The following is a 14843-nucleotide window of genomic DNA, read 5'->3' as shown; positions in this document are numbered from 1 at the left end:
GAGAGGGTGCTATATTGTGGCTAAGGTGTTCTAGGTGGTTTGCTAGGTGGATGCTCAATGGCTTAAGTAAAAAGAGCCAAACCTCAAGTCTCTATGATTCTGGTCTTTAAGATTTTTTTGGTCATCTATCATCCACCAGGCAAAAATCGCAAGTCTGACCACTTGGAAAAGTAATAGTCCTTATAAATTTCATTATAAAGTCGCATGATTTGAGGTATCATTCACGTCCAAAACACAAAGTTATGTCATGTGCAGGTTAATACTTAAGTTATGGATGTGAACAAACCCCTAACCCTAAGCATGAGCAATAGTAAATGTTTGTAGAGCAGCGAGAGAGAAAGACAGAGGTGGATGTAGGGAAACGGGGGTAAAACTGCTGGACTGCCAAGCTTCTCAGGAGGTAGAGAGGCAGAGAGCCTCTTCAGCAGAACAAACCCCTCTTTGTGCTTCAGAGAGCAGCTCTCTCCCCCACTGCAGGGCCTGCTGGGTGCTTCATAAAGTCCACTCAGTCCTGCTGGGGGCCGCTGACACACCACCAAAGTGTGCGTGAGTGCACGTCCTCGTGTGTGTGTTTTTACTTTTACTCCAGATAAACTCTTGAGGAAAAGCTGCCAAGCCGCGTTTTTGGTTTCATTCTTTATACAGAAGCAGTGATTGACAGCGTGTACATGTACATAGATTGCAGAGGAGCAAAACGGAAGTTCAGTGTTCCACAAACTATCAGTTCCAAAGAAAGATCCACTAATTCACTTTGGAGGGCTAGCTTGGCCAGACAAGGAGACGACGGGCAGAAAAGAGCAAAAGAAAGGGATGTTTCTGGAAAGAACGTCTTGCATCAATCTGAGGGCCACTGGGCAAAGCAAGCAAGTGCTTTTTCTGCAATGGTTTGCAAATCTGATCTGTGTTTTTGAGCAAGCGAGCGAGTTTGGGAGGGTGTGTGTGTGTGTGTGTGTGTGTGTGTGTGTGTGTGTGTGAAGGACGCAGTAGGAGAGAAAAATCACAGTTGAGATCACTTTAACATCTCCTATGTTTCTCCTAGGCAAAAATAAAAATACATGGATAGCAGATGGAGACTTCTAACGAGGTCTTATACTTCTCGAACTGAGAAAACAAGCCTGATGTTCCTCAGAAGAGATTTTAAAACTCTTAAACGACTCAGATTAGCCATGACACCTTCAATCAAAAAATAAATAAATACAAAAATATAAAAATAATAATAAAAGTAGTAGGTGGTTGCTAGGTCACTGTCTGTCAAGTCAAAAGAGCCCAACCTTAAAGTGACAGTCCATCCAAAAAATAATCATCATTTACAATCATCATTTACTCACCCTTATGTTGTTCCAAACTTGTATGACTTAATTTCCTCTGCAAACCACGAAAGATGATGTTTTGAAGAGTGTTGGTATCCAAACCATTTTGGTTCCCATTGACTTCCATACGGACAAAAAATACAACGGAAGTCAAAACCATTTGGTTATCAACGTTCTCATAAATCTCATCGTCATACAGGTTTGGAACGACATAGCAGTCTTCATGATATTCTGGGCCTTCCCTCAATATAAGTCTGGCAGAATTTTTGGCCTGTTTATCATCCACCACTACTAGACAAAAAAATCTTAGTCTAAACGCTTAGTCTAAAAGGTGGTTCAGAACAAATCCCAAACCCAACAATAATAGAGACACCCCACTACCAACAGAGATCTCCTGAGCTACGAAAGAGCAACATTTGAGCACATAAAAAAACAACCCATACGAAAAACCCAGCATTCAGCTGCACCATACCAATTCATCTGCATAAATGAGAGAAAAGCATCCAAAAGTTGGACAAATGTTGAAAGACACACTATAATGTGACCCATCCATCAGAATGTCTTCTGTTTTTCCTCTCAACCAGATGAAACACCAGAATTCCAGTCAATTGCAGTCAATCTGATTATTAGGAGATGGTAATTTTCTCTGGAGAGGGTTTGTGTCTCTCTCAGTACATGCAGTGTGTGTTTTCATGTGTCTGTGATTGCACGGCCCATTGTTCTTGCTGTAAACACTATCTGTCTCTCTCCATCCAATGAGGAAAATTCGCATCCCAGGGAGCCGAAGTGTTTATCCAACAGACTCACTGATCAAGAAGACGTATTTGTGTTTTGCAGACCCTGGAGGCATTCAATTATTTCCCTACACACAATCTATCCTAATTCAAGCACAATTATATAGTCCCTTAGCTAAACTATGATAGAGAAAAAAGGCATCTTGAGCCATAATCATAACATAATATAATGCATATTTTATATATAATAATATAAGGTCATTTTGTTGTAACTCGCCTCTGGTGAACTCCAAACACTGTTAAATAATAGACAGTAGAGCTATGCTTTTCTCTGCATTTACACAGGCTTGAATCACAGGGTGAGGTGTATACCAGACCCAAATATTTACTATGAAATGTTTGTATTTGCATTAATGAAAGTTATTGCAGTATTCTTGGCGGACTGCCTCAAGACACACTCTTTCGGACAGGAGGACAAACACACACTTTGTTAAAGGTTCAAATACTCCAAAAAGTCTCAGAGGTAGAGATCTCGGTCAGAAATGCTGGTTCGGACCTGTGAAATCCATTTCATAATTAGTTTTTATAAAATGTATTTATACAAAGAGAGATATTTGTACGTTCTTAAACATTTTTTTTTAACTCACACTCCACTCCATCTTGGTATTAATTTTCATCTTATGGCGCTCCAGATCTCCTGGTGTAAAACTGATTTCACCTGTATAATAAGTCTGAACTGCATAATTGACTGAATGTTCAAAAGACTAAAAAAAAAGAAAAGAGAAAAAAAAGAATGATTCAGCATTTCTGTGGCAATTACTGACAGACTGGTACATCAGCAAGAGTCAGGCTAATTCATTTGCTGATATTCTGCTATCCGGCAGCAGACGAAGTGTCATATTTTGCTTGTTTAACAAAATTTTTTTTTTAAAACCCTGCAATGGTTGATTTCAAATGTTGTACTGAAATTTAAGTGCTGACAGAATAAATAAATACACAAATAATTAAATTAATAAATATATTAAAAAAATGTATTTCAATATATTTTAGAATACATTTAAAAAATGATAAGATAAAAAGAAAAGATTTAAAATATGTAAGAAAAGATGTAGCAAGCAGATACAGAAATATTGGCCACAGAGGAATGTATTTGGTTGTGAGTTCTTTGCTATGAGACACTGAGACGTTGATTCAACTGAGTCTAAGACAAAGCCCACCTTTCAAAGCTAAAGCAAAATGGCCCAAAAACTGCAATATTCCAAACAGTCTGTCTAGAGAACCACCCTGCCTTGGGAACGGTGAGTCCTGTGGATATGTAGCACTTGATTGTGAATTCCCAGCATGTTTGGGGTGGGAGGGTGTTGGCTTTCAGGATGTGCAATAAAAATTGTCTGCGGACTCATTCAGCTCTTGCATGGAGAGCGTTATGCAAACAGCCCTCCAGGAAAACGAGACTACTTCACAGCTATCCTCCAGCTGCCCCCCCCCTCTCAGTCACCCTCCTACTCCCAGCAGCTGATTAGTCCCGCCGTGGACGAGTCCAAGGGATGACCTGAATTACTCCCAGTGTCATTGATAAAAGCCCATTCAGAGAATTAGACCTGGGTGTCGCTATCATGCCAGGCCATCTCTGGTGTTTCAAGGCATTGTTTTCATTTCCATGCTTCCCATCCTGAGTTAACAGGGTGAGAACTTTACCCTCTCCCCACCCAACATCCGTGAAACCCCCCCCCAAGAGCAACGGAAGCTCGAGTGAATCATGCAACGATAAAGACGTGCCTCTACTTTACTACTTTATAACTACTGGCCAATAATTTCACTAGCTGGCTCAAAGACACGCTTTGACCTCGCTGGGGCTGAAGGGACTCTTGTGTAGGGTGATTCCCTAGTGCATGGGAAAGGAAAATTATGCAGACCTGACCTTCTCCAGCTCCTCTCCAGCCCTGCACGCCTGATCAGCGTATGCCTCCGCCGCTGGACTAGGCAGCACTGCTATTCTCAACATGGGAGTTTGTCAGTGAACTTTAACATTAGAGCTTCTGGTACAGATCGGAGTCTGTTTGATGCTAGAATTTGGCTTGTATGGTTGTCAGGTACATAGCAGTGAGTGATCTAAGATGCAAACACAATTAGTACAACAACATTCACACATAATTAACTTTTTCCTTTTCTTTTTTTTTGGGCAGTGTTATTTTGTTATTTACATCACCAAATACACAAAATAATGTTCTTTTTAGCAGCATCATATGACCCCTTTAAAGTATTTATAAATATGCTGAATTAGCTTTTTATGTGCTTTTGTTATTTTTATTAGTTTTAAGTTTTTTTAATATTTCTATATAGTTTTTTATTTTTATTTTAGTGTCAATTTCAGTAACACTTGGGGAAAAAAATTCACAAAAGCCAATTAAATTTACGTTTTTTTAGGTTTAAGTTTTTTATCTAATATTTATATTTTATTTTAGCTTTATTTCAATTATTTGCTTTTGTTATTTTTTCTTGTTTTTTAATATTTCTATTTAGTTCTTTATTTTTTTATTTCAGTTTTAATTTCAGTAACTGTACTTCAACTTACATGAATAAGAAGCTGAAATAAAACAAACAATTTTTTTAATTATTTTTTAGCTAATTTATATTCTATTTCATTTCAGCTTTATTTTAATGAACTTTATTATTATTTTAATGTGCTTTGTTATTTTTATTAGTTCGTGTTTTTTCAATATTTTGATTTAGCTCCATTTATTTTTATTTCAGTTTTAATTTCAGTAAAATCAGAACTGAAAGAAAAAGTTTAAGTTCTTTAAGATGTTTATTTAATTTAATCTACTTTAATTTAATTTGAATAATGTGTTTTTGTTACTTTTATGTTTTTCTATTTCTATTTAGCTATACTTACTTTTATTTCGGTTTTAAATTTCAGTAATTTTAGTACTTCAATCTAAATTTTATTTCAGTTAGTTTCCAAGGCAACATTTCTGATTTTTATTTAGGTTTTTATCTAATATTTATGTTTTATTTTATAATTAACAAAAAACATTTTTAGTTTTAGTTCTAGCTCTTTGGAAGAATGTGCACTGATGAACTGAGCTCAAGACCAGGAATGTGTTTTAAGAAGGCCCTTCAGTTGAATTTTGACGTCATGTTGATTTTAAGTGCGCTAGGTACACAATTAAAAAGGCGCAGAAGAAATACTGTAGCAAGAGGGAAAAAAGGGGTAAAAGAGGAGACTACCATGGCAGACCTGCTCGGACATGCTCTGTGATCAGGAAGGAGTTTCCTTTGCTCCAACATGATCTACAGTTCAGACTCAACAGAGATAAAGAGGGCGAGAGACGAAGTCAGACAGAGGGAGAGAGAGAGACTCTTGGATCAGCCCTGTCTGGATGAAGCCTGTCAAGTTCATAAATGGTGCCATTGTCGGTCTAAAAAATTCCTTAAAATGCCCAAACTGTGCTCACGTTACAGCAGATGGAGATCAGACTCAGTGTGGCTCCTTAATTTAAAAATATCCCAGGATTAAATTTAGCAGATAAAGACCAAAAAATACAAACCGCCACAGAGAGTTGATTTTAAAGGGGCAGTTCACCCAAAAATGTATATTCTTTCATTATTTACTCATGTCATTCCAAACCTGTATGAGTTTCTTTCTTCTGTGGAGCACAAAAAGGAATTTTCTGAAAAAATATTCTGGCCAACATTTGCAACATAATGAAAGTAACTGGGGACTGGTTCCGTCAAGCTTCAAAAAGTACACAAAAGCACTGTGTAAGCATCATAAAAGTGACCCATATGACTTATGCACTAGATTGCAAGGTTTTTTAAGTCATATGATAACTTTGTGTGAGCATTTGAAAAAATTTACCTTTTTGTTCCACAGAAGTCATGAGGGTGAGTAAATAATGACAGAATTTTCATTTTTGGGTGAACTGTCCCTTTAAGAACAAGCAGATTAAATCTGTGATGCGGGTTTGCACAGGTTAGTAAACCAGAAGAGGGTTATGGAGTTCACTCTCATGAAGTGCACACTCATCCTGTTTGGGCTGGGCAGCGCAAACTGTGCCAGTGTGCTGGCACGGACCAGAGGTGTCAATCTGCTGGGTTTGTTTTTATGCGTGCCCTTGTTATCCTGGAACTTGAGACTACGATTACCAAACTACTGTCCCATGAAGGCACGCAGAAAGCCTGCTGCAGGAAACAGCGGTAGCTGAAAATAGTAGGTCAGCAAAAAAGAAGAGAAAAAGCTAGAGAAATGAGCGAGAGTGAGGAGGAGGAGGAGAAAAAACAAACTGGTGGAATGTTCCACTGTGTAATGTTCTGGAGAATGTGGCAGCAGTAGGTTGAAAACCAGGGAATTAGGATACGAAAACCTTTAAATGAAGCTGCAGAAGCAGTACAAAAGAAAAATCACAATTGAGATGAACTGTTTTCCTAAACACCAACAAGACTAAAAGGAGCGTGAATCAAGACTTAAGACTAAGACAATGAAGCTGCAGAAGCAGTACAAAAGAAAAATCACAATTGAGATTAACTGTTTTCCTAAACACCAACAAGACTAAAAGGAGCGTGAATCAAGACTTAAGACTAAAAGACACAAATAATATCACATTATCTGCACAAGAGTTTCAGATCTCAACAATGTCTCAGACTGTGCACAGAAGTGCCATATAACTATATTAGGGTTGCACTATATTGGAAAAACAAAAAAACACAGCGATATATTGTTTTTCTGCAATATATATTCTACTTGAGTAGATTATCATTCTTCTGGAGTTTTCATGAGCCACATTCCCATTCTTTTTGTGCAATTCAATGACAATGAAATAATGAGATTTATTATGGTTTTTATTTGATTATATTTAAATAAAAATACTAAACAACACACACATACATACATACATATATATGTTTAGTATTTTTATTTAATAATAATTAAATGTATATAAAAATAATACTATTATACTGTAAAGTAATAAATGAATAAAAATTTTATAGAACTGTAAAAAAAAAATTACAACTGTAAAAATAAAAGCTTTCTAAAATATGTGGGCTTCAATTAAGGAGTATAAATAAACGCTCTGAGATGCTGAAATACTGGATCATGATCTGCTCGTGTGTAACTGAACACAGTATCATGCTTCACTCTAAAACCTACAGCGCACATAATTATTGAAATTAATTGCAGCCCTTCAACATTTGATAATCACACTAAGCCATATTGTGCTATGGGGATTTTATTTCAATATATATAGTGCAGACCTAACCTATACTTTAATGTTAAAAGCCTTATCTCTACTTTATAATCTATCTTATAACAACCTCATTTGTTGCTATTTGCATACTAAGTCATTTTAAGAGAAATATCTCAAAGCTGAAACTTTAAAGAGAAAAACTAAGGATTAGCAAACCATTTTACTTTTATAATGTGACTCGTTTCTAAATAAAACAGGATATTTAATCAGGAAGAAACTGTAGCGTGGGACTTGGTTTTATCCATCAGAAACAAATCGGTCATGATCGGGGTATAAATAAAAGAAAAGGAAAGTCATTCAGAGGCGGAGGAAGTTTTGAAGAAAGGGCACAAAGATTTTTTTTCCTTTGGAATAAGATGCACCAATGATTCATGCACAATAAGACTAGGAACTTTTATAAGAAAAATAAACAGGATCAATTTTAATTCCACGCTGACTTATTGTCTCCTAAACTATTAAAGATCAACCTCTGAGCAATAAAGTTTTCCTCTGAGAGCTTTCGTTCAAAAAGGCCTTTCAAAAAGAGTATCAAGGGTGCCAACAGATTTAGAAACGATTGGCATATTCATGGACATACGCACAGAGAGCACGCCACCAAAAGAACGTGACTGAGACACAACGCTGCCCTTTTCCTCAGACCTCTCGCTCTCTCTCTGCTATTCCATGATGCACACAAAAATCCACTGTTCCTCAGCAGAGTGAGTCAGAGGAATGGAATTGAAGCTCTGCTATGATCATCTGTGCGGCAGAGGGGGTTTCCTCCACCAGGAAAGAGCCCAGACCAGAACAGTCACACACTAAACGAGGGAAAGAAAAAAAACCACCAAAATGCCATAAAAAGGAAAACGGTGCAACGAAAAACAGGAACAACAAACAGCAAGATGGAGAGAGCAAAATAACCTGAACTTGAGTTAGTGAGTTTGAAATTTGCATTTTTTATAAAACTAACCCCCATCGGTTCCTGGAACTCCTGCTCTTTGCTGTCTGTAGTCGCTCAGGCTACTGTGGGAGGCGCCAACGTCTCTTAACATGCATATGCATCTCTGCACATATAGAACTCACTCTGTGTGTGTTACTGTCGGTTTGCGTGCAAGTGTAGAAAGTTGTGTGTTTCTATATATAGAGTATTCTGCTGCTCTGATTATGGATATTATTATTACTACTATTTAAATATAATATAGATTTATAACACTATACTTTGTGTTATATGACTTTGGCATTAAATTACAGAAAACTAGTTCACAGTGCTGCATAAGTGTTTCTAATACAACGGCTGAGGGAGTGACAGCTAATTAAAAAATTTTCTCTCGTTTGACCAACGTAATCAATCTCTCGATATTTTTTGTCCTCTTTTGGAAAGTCATAGAAACACTATCATGGATTATTTTGCTATTAGAGCGAATGGGAATGCAAATTTACATTTGCTGTAGTTTCCGTTATAGTTTTTTTTTTTTTTGATGGCAAAGTTTAATTTTCAGCATCATTACTCCAGTCTTCAGTGTCACATGATCCTTCAGAAATCATTTTAATATGCTGATTTGCTGCTCAAGAAATATTTCTTATTATTACCAAAGTTAAAAACACTTGTGCCGCTTACTATTTTGTGGAAAACCACGACACTTTTTCTCCAAGACTCTTTGATGAATAGAAAGTGCAAAAGAACAGCATTTATTTGAAACTGAAATCATTTGAAATATTATAAATGTCTTTAATGTCACTTTTGATCAATTTAATGAAAGTCGTTCCAGAGTTTGGTTAGTAACAGCTTTTCAAACTTCCCTGCAGACCTCAGTCGTTCTGCTCTGATTGGCCAGCTGACCCAGTGCATTGTGATTGGCCGAACACCGCAAGCACTCGTCGGAAATGTAATGCCCCTTACCATAATCGTGAGCTTCATCTTTCAAAATAAATGTAAAGACAGTAAATAATGTCATTAGTTTTACCATCAGTTCAAGCCCGAAAGGGGAACAGACACAGTAATGATGCAGTACACAAGCCGCGGTTAAGACAGCTGACTCTACTGTGATGTGACGCTCTCTCTCGCTCTCTGTCACGCGCGCGCGCGCGCACACACACACGATGCGCAAAACTCCGCATTTGAACAGTCAATAGCAAATACTTAAACTAATAACAAAACAGTAGCTGATTCAGAAGCGCCAGATTGTCATAGCAAAGTTAGAATTACCTCCTCTCCTAGGTTCACGAAACGGTCGTCCATAAAATGCATTGCTGTTCTGTTGTAAGTAATCTTAAAGATTCCTAAATGCATCTACTTTCGGAAGGCCAAATAAAGTGCTTTTGCTTTCGCCTAGAAACACACAGCGTCTCTCTGACATGGCTGCATCAAACCTAACTGCAGTTACTGAAACCACGCCTTCTTTCTTTGCGTGCACATTTGGGCGCATTATGCAAATATTCCCACATAGTGACCTAGATATGTGGGGGCGTGTTAGAACGAGCCGTTTTAGGGGGGCGTGGCAGAGTCTTAACTTTGATAAAGAATATCTCTTTGGTTTTGAGACTTTAGTCTTTGCAACTTCAGGGATCTTATCTATGCACAACCAGCTTGTAACACTCCAAAGAGAAAGGAAAACTTGAAATCGCATCATATAACCCCTTTAAGAGAATTCTGGATATTCCACTCAGGTTGTGTAGAAGACTCCAAAACAGAGAGGAGCCAGACACAGTGTTTTATGATGCCTTAACATAAGTAAGCAATATGACGTTCATCAAGACCAGCATGTCCCACAGCGAGATCAAAAGCTTAGCACGCACCCCCCAAGACTAAAGTTTGCCCGTATTTTGTCTCCTCTGAGGCCAGAGGCGACTGCTGTCTGCTCAGGGTTAACCTGGAAAGAGTGTTGGGCCAGGTGTGATGTGTTAGCGGTGCCTGATCTCCACATGTACACATTCTTTTAGAAGTTTTCCTTCGCTTCTAAACGTCTGCCCAAGGCCTCTTACTCTCTCGACTGTCAGAAGGGAGACATTTTTTTTTGCACACAGTTTTTTGGGACCGCGGCTGTTAATATTAGACATCTGCCTTTTGGAGTTCTGTTTCTCGGAGTTGGAGGAAAGGGGTGAGGGATTGGGGGGCCACAGAGAGGGGGGGAGGCCTCCGAGCCACATCAACAGGAAACATATTTACACAGTCCAGAGAAAAAGAGTGAAGGGAAGAGATAGCGCTAGAATACAAGGATGCAGAGAGCATTTTACAAAGAAAATCAGGTGAAGTCACTCAATATGCAAATAAATAAAATCGAGGAGAGAGAAAAATCGAGGAGAGAGAAAGAGAGTCATTAGTCTGGCATGCATGCGTGTGTGTGTGTGTGTGTGTGTGTGTGTGTGTGAGTGTGAGTGTGAGTGTGTGTATATTTTACAGGCCTCCTGATGAGAGTGAGTCGACAATATGTCTGTGAGGATACGGACTAATACACAGTGATGCATATGAGCAGCAGAACATATTTTTAGAACACCTAACAATCCTATTGACCGTTTCTCGGAAGGATTGCATCAGCGCCAATCCTGCAGACGTCCATCAGAAGCCCTACGCCTGGCAGGAAAAGTGATTCAGAGGAGGAGGAAGTAGAATTCAGATGCTCCTTTTCCTCTTGGCCAGTACGTTTCCACTGAAAAACTCAGGGTTCTTACCACATAAACAGCTTCACAAAAATATATAATATAATATAAAAGCTAGATCTCATAAAACTGGATTGCTCACATTATAATCAAAACAGTCGACACTGACTGTCCGGACACCCTGTTTGTGTTTGTCAATAGCTTAACTAATTGGCCACCAAAATAAAAATATTTTACTTATAAATATTGTATGTCTACACTACTGTTCAAAAGTTCGGAGTTAGTAAGATTTTTTTTAAAGAAATTAAGAGTTTTATTCAGCAAGGACACATTGATATGACACATTATAAGTTTACAATAAAAAAATGTTAAAGGGTTAGTTCACCCAAAAATGAAAATTAGCCCATAAATTACTCACCCTCAAGTCATCCTAGGTGTATATGACTTTCTTCTTTCAGACGAATCCAGTCGGAGTTATATTAAAAATTGTCTTTGATTTTTCAAGCTGTTTCATGGCACTCAGCGGGTGTTGCATGCATCAGTCCAAAAGCAGTTAAATAAAATGCGCCCATCCATAAAAACAAAGTGTCTCACACGGCTCCGGGGGGGGTGAACAAAGGTCTTCTGTAGCGAATCGATGCATTTTTGTAAGAAAAATATCCATATTCAAAACGTAATTTTGGGCTAATTTTCATTTTTGGGTGAACTAACCCTTTAAGCAACATAACTGATTCAACAATAATAATAATAAATGTTTATTGAGTACTAAATCAGTATATTAGAATTATTTCTGAAGGATCATGTAACACTAACTTTTAATCTCTTACATACACTTGCAAAACTCTTACTGAGGGAATTCGGTGGCCTTTATGAAGTTAAAAAGACATTATGAGGTCAGATGTAATTTAGTGTAGGAATTCACTGACCGAATGCCTCTCCACTGGCCAAACACACAAGAGGGTTATAAATGGTTTTGTAGCACCGTCACATGGCCTTGATCCCTTAGAGGTTTGCAAATAATTATTGTGTAGAACATTTTAGGGCAATTTAGGAGGGGAAGAAAAAAATCACAAAATCATTTTAAATTAAAAAAAAATTGTGATTTAAAATGCGATAAAAATAAAAAAAAATCCTGGTTTGCTGTTCTTGTTTGTAGGGCAGCACAATCTGGGTGAATTTAGTGAATATATATCAATATAAGTACTTGTGTACTTGTTACATGTACTTACTGTAGTAATAATAGTAAATTTTGCATAATTACTTGCAACGGAAGCCTATTCCTAATCCTAAACCGATATTAAGTATGTTGTTAATTAATATTACTCATTATTTAAATATATAATTATGGACACCTTAAAATCAAGAGTAACCCAATATAACAAAAAAAAAAATCATTATTATTATTAAAATGATAACTAAATAGAAATATGAAAAAAATAAATATTACTATTGTAAAATTACAAAATTTTGGTTTTATTTATTATTAACTGTGCAGCTCTTGGACACTTGCAAAACTGATGCTGATTTCTAGAGATGCGAAGAATGCAAGTTGCAGGAAATATCAGCAGAGACAAGCAAAAAATAATGTAATAACAGGTTAATTATACTTCACATTATGCCAGATTGCAGATTTGTGTCTGTTTCTGAGTGTGCTTGAGTTCAGAAAACAGTCTTCATTCCAAACAAACAAACTGAAAGTAAAATAGACTTCAAATGGCATCATAAACTCTAGAGAAAACAACTTGATTCCTTTCAAAGCGGGTCTGATTCACGCACAGATTTGAAGAGTAACATTTAGCAAGAGCAATATGAAGATCTTCATTGGACAAACCTTGGATGCATTGCAAAGCCCCATCTTCCGTGTCACCAATGTTTATATGATGATGTAAATCTGTGTAGAGATGATGTAATCTGTATATAAAATGCAGTTATAGGGCGACAGTTTCTCTACCACAGCTGGGAGACTGTGAGAGAAAATAAAAATTAAAAAAGGTACAAAACAGCAAACTTTGTCTTGCAGCAATCTTTGAAACATTATGTGTGCCTCTAAAATTATTTAAATAAATATAAAATACATTAAAAAAAATTATAATAAAGTACAAAATAGTAAAATAAAATTTTATGCATAGAGAATTATATGCACTTTTTGATGAAAAATTTTAATAATATGTCTTTCTGGATTTAACCCTTGAAGAGCAATTTCCAGAAGAGCCATTTCCTACAATAATCATTTATTTTTTCTCACAGAAACAGATTTCAAAATGAATAGTTATCCATGTATTACACAGTACATTATAATATTGTGACGCTTAAATTCACATAGGAATTTATTAAACAACTGTTTGACAATTACTGAAATTATGAATTTTTGCATTTGTTTTGTTTGTTTTTATTAGACAACATTTATTTAACATCTATTACGATAATAAATTATACTTTAAATAATTAATTAACACAATTTTATTTATTGCAATTTGTTGGTTATTGGCCATAACTTGAAAACAATTACAGCAATATAACTGTAAATGACACTTCAGTTTTTAATTCAAATGTATACACTTAGCATGTTCATTGCATTTGTAAAATTAAATTTTTAACATTTAGATTCACACATTTAAAAATGAATGTGGTTTTAACCTTGTGTTCAAAGAACCATCACAAACGACCGTTTTCAACACATTATGGTTTGAAATTAACTAATTCTATTTTTGCATAATACAGAAAATCAGGGTGCATGCTGCAACCTTTGAAGCATAAAACACTTGCACAACAGACCTGCACAGAAGTCAATACATGTTGTATTGTATCGTTTAGCTTGATGTAGAAAGACTGCACTTCCGTCCTCAAAACAAGCTCAATATTGCTTGTCACACTGGATGAACACCTCTCAGAAATGCTTCACATGACGCTCTTAAAAAAAACAACAACAACCAAAGTTCAGGTCGGGGGAAAGATCAGCACAGCAATGATAATGTCATCTCAGCTGACTGGTGCCATTTTCCTCTACGAAAGCAATAACCTGTCCCATTTAACTCAAACGTCCCCCCCAGGGGTCAAACCCAAGAGCAACTGATATCATTCATCTGATGCTCTGAAGTAGCACAAGAAAAACAACAGCTACAGTGATTACAGACAGAAACCTTAAGCTAGGAAAAAGTACTGTGGTAGTACCATCAGGTCCATATTGTTTTTTAACCATGGCAGAATGGTCATAAAATTTTCTGTTTTTATAAATTCAGCTGGTTGTTAAAAAACGCAAAAATCACCTACATACTTTGAATTATTAAGACGTGAGAAATTGTAGACGTGAGACGTCCTCTGATCTCCAGGAGAGAGGAAGATGCGAAAATAGAGGTCGGGGGCTTTTTATTGGGTCATAAATGCCTTCACTTCCACTGCTAAACACACATAAACATACACACCACCCACAGCAAACCTGTTCCCTTGAAAATTAACATGAAATGATTCACAGCTCACAGTCTCCACAATGTGAGATACTGTATATACAGTGTATTCAGTATAAACAGTATATAAACTTTACTTGGTAAAGTTACTTTACGTGGTCTCTAGAGACTGAAAAATAAGAATGAAATGGGACTGAAAAAAAAAGAAGTCTTGGTGATGTCAGCTGCAAAGAAAGATTTAGAGGTGGAACAACTCATTACATTAAAATATTAGCTCCACTTTTTAATTTGGGAAAAAAAAAAAAAAAAATTCAGAACATTATTTTCTTTGAACCAACATGCATCATTATTCCAATGAAGAAAAAAATTAATAAACAAGACCGTCAGCCTTACTAACTGAAAAGACTAGTAAGACAACTAACTAGTATTCCATTGTGACTTGTCTTTAACACTTATATGGACAGAAGCTCTACATTAACCTGACTTCATGCGCTGCTGAAGCATCCTGCAGTCTTTCTCATTCTGAGCATGCTTGTTTTGCTTTCCTCTGTGCTCTATGCCACGGCCTGT

General features: G+C 36.7%; 1 protein-coding gene across 1 annotated transcript in view; it reads right to left on the bottom strand.

Moving 5' to 3' along the window:
• Positions 1–12726, bottom strand: part of LOC107721914 (fibronectin type III domain-containing protein 3B-like) — a 49790-nt gene extending 37064 nt beyond the window's left edge. Inside the window, exon 1 of the mRNA XM_016530131.1 lies at positions 12701–12726. The gene's annotated coding sequence lies outside the window, so the exon portion shown is untranslated. The remainder of the gene's footprint in view (positions 1–12700) is intronic.
• Positions 12727–14843: the final 2117 nt, after the last annotated feature.

The sequence above is a fragment of the Sinocyclocheilus rhinocerous genome, unplaced genomic scaffold, assembly GCF_001515625.1.
Source record: "Sinocyclocheilus rhinocerous isolate Xijiao unplaced genomic scaffold, SAMN03320098_v1.1 scaffold90, whole genome shotgun sequence".
NCBI lineage: Eukaryota > Metazoa > Chordata > Actinopteri > Cypriniformes > Cyprinidae > Sinocyclocheilus > Sinocyclocheilus rhinocerous.
This window is presented reverse-complemented; position numbering and strand designations above follow the sequence as displayed.